A 6,201-nucleotide genomic window follows, 5' to 3' on the forward strand; every position below is an offset into this window, starting at 1 on the left:
GTAACGATTCTCCACGTCATGTTTGGGAGCACCGGAATGATACATACAGTGAAGCTCTGGCTTATACCACCACTGAGGGTTGGTCGGTACAGCAGGAGGATCTCGCGGAGTTATCAGCTTTCTATCGATCAAAGAAGGATAGAGCTCAACATATGTCATTGGAATCGGGTCAAAAGTTACCCTCTTCCTCTCGTAGTTGCTGGTGTTGGTGTTATTATTATTACGAGGCTGGTAGGCCTGTTGTTGTTGACGATGTTGTTGTTGTTGCTGATGATGATGAACTTCTCTAAAAGCAGGTGCTATATGAGCCACCTGGTGTTGGTTGACGGCAGGGCGCACATCCTTCCTCCTTACAGAGGGCCTTCTTTTAACATGGGAGGACATCGCATGTGTCTCTCCATCCTTCTTCCTAGCAAAGCCTCCATACTTCTTTGCTGAGGAGTTGTCATCTTTGGGTAATCGTCCTTCACGGTCCCCTTCTTCCAATCTCATCCCCATATTCACCATTTCGGTGAAGTCTGAGGGAGCACTGACAATCATTCTTTCATAATAGAAAGAGCTCAAAGTCTTCAAGAAGATCTTTGTCATCTCCTTCTCTTCTAGGGGTGGCACTATATGAGCTGCCAGCTCTCGCCATCTCTGGGCGTATTCCTTGAAGGTCTCTTTCTCTTTCTGGGACATCGCCCTCAACTGGTCCCTATCCGGAGCCATATCCACAATATATTTATACTTGTCATACCTCGATTTTGGCCCTGAAACTTTTTTCAATCAATCATTCGTTTGCATTCTTTGTTTCATGACCATTCCATCTAGTCATGATGCTACCCACCAACATTAGTTGTTGGACTTGCTACCACGACTAGTCCATGTTGGTCTTTTGGGCTTTGTTTCTTGATTTTTAGTATAAGATGATTAATCTCCTTAGCCATGCGAGATTTGAAAACTCTTTCCTTTGTTAGAATCAAGTGAACCTCATGTTTCATCTTTCGTTCCAATTTCATCGGGGTGATTATTCATCTGTCATTTGTCTTACTACCAATTTTCACCCCCCTTTCAAGTAAATCATGTGTCAAATGCAAAATATTTTATTTTGGATCATCATGCATATTCATTTTTCCATTCATTCATAATTCAAAGAAATTCCATACATACTCCTTCATTCATGTTCATATTTACTATTTCATATTTTTACGTTTTTCACATTTTTCAAAATTTGCATTCATATTTTCTTCATTTCATATTGAGATTTTCTATTCATTCATGTTCAAATATTCTCACATAATCATTCATTCATGACCAAGGACCTTCTCACATTCATTCAATCATTATCATTCATACGCATGGTATGTGATTAGTTCATAATATTTAAATATCATCACTGTCTAACTTGATGACTATAATCCCCGGAGATACATACACAGAGTTTGAGAAGCATTTGCTAAATCTTCCTGAGCGGTTTTCTCATGATACACTTTTAGAGAATGACATCCAGATCTTTCATACATCTGAAGGGATGCTTTCTGCAGAGCAAGGCATTTATGTTGCTGAATCTGTTGCTTTTAAGAACACAAAACAAGCAAAGGCCGTTTCCGGATGTATGATGGTGAAGATGGCTTGGATCATGCCCAATCTAACCATTCAACGAAGAGAGATCAACCTAGTAGAGAAGCTGCCGGTGCAGGGAAAAAGGATACTAGGAAGACAACAAAGAAGGCCGACAAAGGGAAGACAACAAAAGAAGAGGCAAGAGAATTGCTACTTAAGGAGGCTTCTAAAAGTGTGCTTCTGGAGCAACAATGACAGAATGAAAGAGAAGAGGAGAATATCGACGGTGGTTACAAGCCTCAGCCGTTGCCGTTTCAGGAGCTTGTGGCTCAGTATAAGAGTGTGATTGCAGAGCTCACTTTCAATTCAAAATTGATAATTACCAACCTGATTATAATTGCAGGCAAAAATCGAGCTGCTGAGAAGGCCGTTGCAGCCACTATATGTGCTAACATTCTAGAGGTTCCTAGTGAACAAAAGCTGCCATCTCTTTATCTCTTAGACATTATTGTTAAGAATATTGGGCGGGATTACATAAAATACTTTGCTGCCAAACTACCCGAGGTGTTCTGCAAGGCATACAGATAGGTTGATCCTCCTATCCGTCAAAGTATGAAACACCTTTTTGGAACTTGGAAAGGAGTCTTTCCTCCTCAGACCCTTCAGGCTATAGACAAAGAACTGGGCTTCACTCTAGCAGTCAATGGTTCGTCTTCAGCATCTGCTGCACTCAGGAGTGATTCCCAGACACATCAACCACCTCATAGTATACATGTGAATCCCATGTATTTTGAACGACAACGTGTTTAGGAGTCCAGCAGGAGTAATCAGCACATTCATAGAGACCCATTCGACGATCCTGTTCCAGAAAAGAGCATCAGTGCATCCTATGGAGGCAGTGAACATGGTTCCAATCTTTCAAGGAATATGGGTATGGGTATTGGGAGAACTGATGGCAGCATAACCGAGTTAGGACACAGAACTTTGTACAACAAAACTGCTGCCGGTGTTTAGGGTCCATATCTGGGCAAAGAAATTGTGTTGGCCTCAAGCATAGTTTTTCAAATACTGAAGCTACTACTATTTCGGATGCACAACATCAGCCAACACGAAACATAACTGGCATAAAGAGAAATGTGATGTGAAGTAGTTGGAAAAATTATGAGGAAGAGGAGTACATGTGGGATGAGATGAACACTGGATTGACTAGCCATGGTGTCTGTAACAACTTTGGAAACGATGCTTGGACTGCTGATGATGAGAATTTGGACGCTGAAGATAACCACCACCAAATCAGAAATGTTTTTGGGATAAATGTTGATAGAGAAATGACCAATAGATCTCAAGCCACTCAAAAGAATCAATTTCGGAATCATCCGTCATTATCATGGAAATTGTAGGAGCAGGAAATCTGCAGATGAAGCGGTTGTCAAGAGGAAGTACAAGAAGTTGGCAGTGTTGCTTCATCCAGATAAGGACAAATGTGCTGGAGCTGATGAGGCGTTTAAGCTTGTTTCCGAGGCATTGACTTGTCTCAACAATGCTATGCGTAGTTCTTATGAACTCAAGAGAAATTTTTCTTCTGTTGATCAGGCTACAAATTATCACAACTGTTCCAATATGTCGTCGATCTCTTGTAGTAAACTCGACACCTTTTGGACAATCTGTACCGCTTGTAAGGTTCAGTATGAGTATATGCGCAAGTATGTGAATAAAAAACTCTCTTTTTCTATCTCAAACAAAAAACGGTTTCTTCACTCCAATGGGTGCCTCAGGAAAATGGTTCAAATCACTTCTTTCTCATAAAAAAATCTCATCTTCAACCACAACAACCAATCAAGAGAAGAAGACGAGTTGTACTACTAAGAAGAAATGGAAGCTATGGAAGTCATCTTCAGAAGGATCTTCTTCTTCAAATATGAAGAAGAGTGGTGGTGGTGGTACTGTTTCTGGGTGAGATTCTTCTCTTACTGCTGCTGCGGTTGCCATGGTGGTTCGAGCTCAACCTAAGGATTTCAACTTGATCAGGCAGGAATGGACGGCTATTCGAATTGAAGCTTAGTTTTGAGCCTTCTTGGCTAGAAGAGCTTTGAGGGAACTGAGGGCAGTGGTGAAGCTGCAATCTATATTTAGAGGTAGGCAAGTGCAAAAACAAGCCACAATTACTCTAAGGTGCGTGCAGGCTCTTGTTAGAGTTCAAGCTTGCGTAAGGGCTAGGAATGTAAGGAATTATCCAGAAGGCAAAGCAGTTCTGCAGTTGTTAGACGACCATCGCAACCAAGCTGATTCTGTTAAACTAATAGAGAAAGGATGGTGTGAAATTCCTGGAACTGTAGATGAAGTTGAAGCAAAGCTAAGGCTGAGACAAGAAGGAGAAATCAAGAGGGATATAGCAAGGACATACTCTCTTTCTGCACAGTCAAGAATGAGTGTTAGTCCGAACTCAAAATCAGCGACTCCTCTCAAGCATCATCACAATCGCTACAACAAGAGCTTAGGAAACGGTTTGTTAGAACGCTGGATGGCAAACAAGCCATGGGAGAGTCCAATGTCAAACAGGAAGAGTGAAGAGCTTGTTCCTACTTTTCAAACAAGACAGAATGGCATGACAACTAGGATTTCATCTCTTAAAATCTGTCAGCAAACTCCATCCTCTTCCACCGTAAGCTCCGAATACATGAATGACGATAGCGTGGTATCGTCTTCATGTTCATCTGGATCTCCATCTATTATGCCATTCAACAATACTACTGTTATGGCAGAAGCAAGAGAGGAAAAAGATGTACCAAGCTACATGAGTCTGACAGAATCAACTAAGGCTAAACTCAAAGCTTTAAGGAGCTCTTCGCAGAATTCTAAGAGACTCGCAATGGATGACTGTCTGTCTTATAACACAAATTCAACGTTTCTGAATGGATATAATAGCATAAGCAGTTCTGGTTCTGACCTTTCGATTAACACATGGAAGGATCATTGTGTGACACCTCTAAGAAGCGATGTAGATGTGGATCCAGAACCTCTAAACTCAGCAGACAAATTGCACCAACAATCTTCTACAACAAAGAAGTTGGATTGATCCTGCAACATCACTTAATTACTAAGTATATATCTCCGGTTAGCCTTCGGAAATGGAAATGGGCAATTACTATCAGTATTTTCATAGAATGTTATAGTTTCCCATAGAGACCGGAGATCCAAAGTCCACAATTATGTCCAATTCTGGTTCTTTTCTGGACCGTACTATTGGTTTTACTGTCAAATGCTCGCAACAAAGAATAACACACTGAATGCTATAGGAGAGCGATAGTCAACCAAGATGAGAATCAAGTATCTCGAAGTTGTATTGAAATAAGACATTGAAGTCTTCGACACTGAGGTTCGAACTTCGGACGTTGTTTTCGCAATCAATATTGATGCTGTCATGGTCCAGGATGCCATTAGTGAGAAGTTGAGAAATTTCATTCACTACATGGCTACTTTTGTTTCTGGTTTTGTTGACGGATTCACCGCTGTTTGGAAATTGGCTTAGGTTACTCTCGCTGTAGTTCCTATGATAGCCGTAATCAGATACATTCATGCCATAATTTTGGGAAGCTCTCTAGTAAGGGCCAAGAAGCTCTTTCTCAAGCTGGCGACATCATAGAGCAGACGGTTGTGCAAATCCGAGTAATGATGGCATTTGTTGGCGAGTTGATAAGTGCATATTTATGCACAATTCTCCTACTTTTTACTTAGGCATTTCTTTATTTTATTTTGTTTATTTTTATATTTTATTATGTTTTCATATTTTATTTTATTTTTAGTTTAATTTAATTTTCGCACTTATTTTTCAGCTTTAGCAGTCTGCGCGGAAACGATCATAACTGGAGTTCCGGGAATCCGTTTGAGGCGTTCTAAAAATCGCCGGAAAGCTAAGAGAGAGCTACGACTTTCGTGTTGGAGTCGAAGTCAGATTCGGAGCTCAAAATTCCAGAATTTCGTTTCAAGTTGCAGCATTAGTTTTATTTAAGTTTTGGATCATTAGTTTTGGGTTTGGGTTATGTTTTCGATCCAGTTGGGTTGTAAACCAAATTCCTTGTTTTCCATATACCTAGTAGCCGCATAACATTAGGATAATCACTATTCACGAAATACTTGAAAGCTTTGGCAAGAATTCTCATGAAGAACTAATCGATCCAAACAATTTGTTGTATTCGGGTTCCGATACCTTGAGATTTTTGTAATTCTTATTCAGGTTTTTTATTCCTTTCAATATTAATATATCTATTTTGTTTGCTTAATCCGATTTACATATGCTATATTGATTTAATCCGATTGATTGTGTGATCCTAAATATAGTCACGATTTCGTTTGCTTAATTCGTTATCGAGTCCGTTTAATTCATGTTTGCTTAATTCATGAAACTTAATCCCGTTTGCTTAATTCGGATAATAGGAACATACAACTTATACTATCAATTGCGCTTGTCAGTTGATATTATAATCGAATAGGAATAGTTAATCTGCAGTTGGAATTACGATAGTCGATGATAGGCAAAGACCGAATAAGTAAATTGTTGCTACAGCTTATTTCAATAATCACTTATTTTAATCTATTTTTCTTATTGAATCCTAAACCAACCAAAACCCCATTAATCGTTACTATCATTGGTTAATT

At 39.7% G+C, this 6,201-nt stretch overlaps 2 pseudogenes; both read left to right on the plus strand.

Moving 5' to 3' along the window:
- Positions 1-1,390: 1,390 nt before the first annotated feature.
- LOC127082121 (polyadenylation and cleavage factor homolog 4-like) lies at positions 1,391-2,945 on the plus strand (annotated as a pseudogene).
- Positions 2,946-3,296: 351 nt separating this feature from the next.
- On the plus strand, positions 3,297-4,621 carry LOC127082122 (protein IQ-DOMAIN 8-like; annotated as a pseudogene).
- The last annotated feature ends 1,580 nt before the right edge of the window (positions 4,622-6,201 follow it).

This window comes from Lathyrus oleraceus, chromosome 5 (assembly GCF_024323335.1).
Source record: "Lathyrus oleraceus cultivar Zhongwan6 chromosome 5, CAAS_Psat_ZW6_1.0, whole genome shotgun sequence".
Taxonomy (NCBI): domain Eukaryota; kingdom Viridiplantae; phylum Streptophyta; class Magnoliopsida; order Fabales; family Fabaceae; genus Lathyrus; species Lathyrus oleraceus.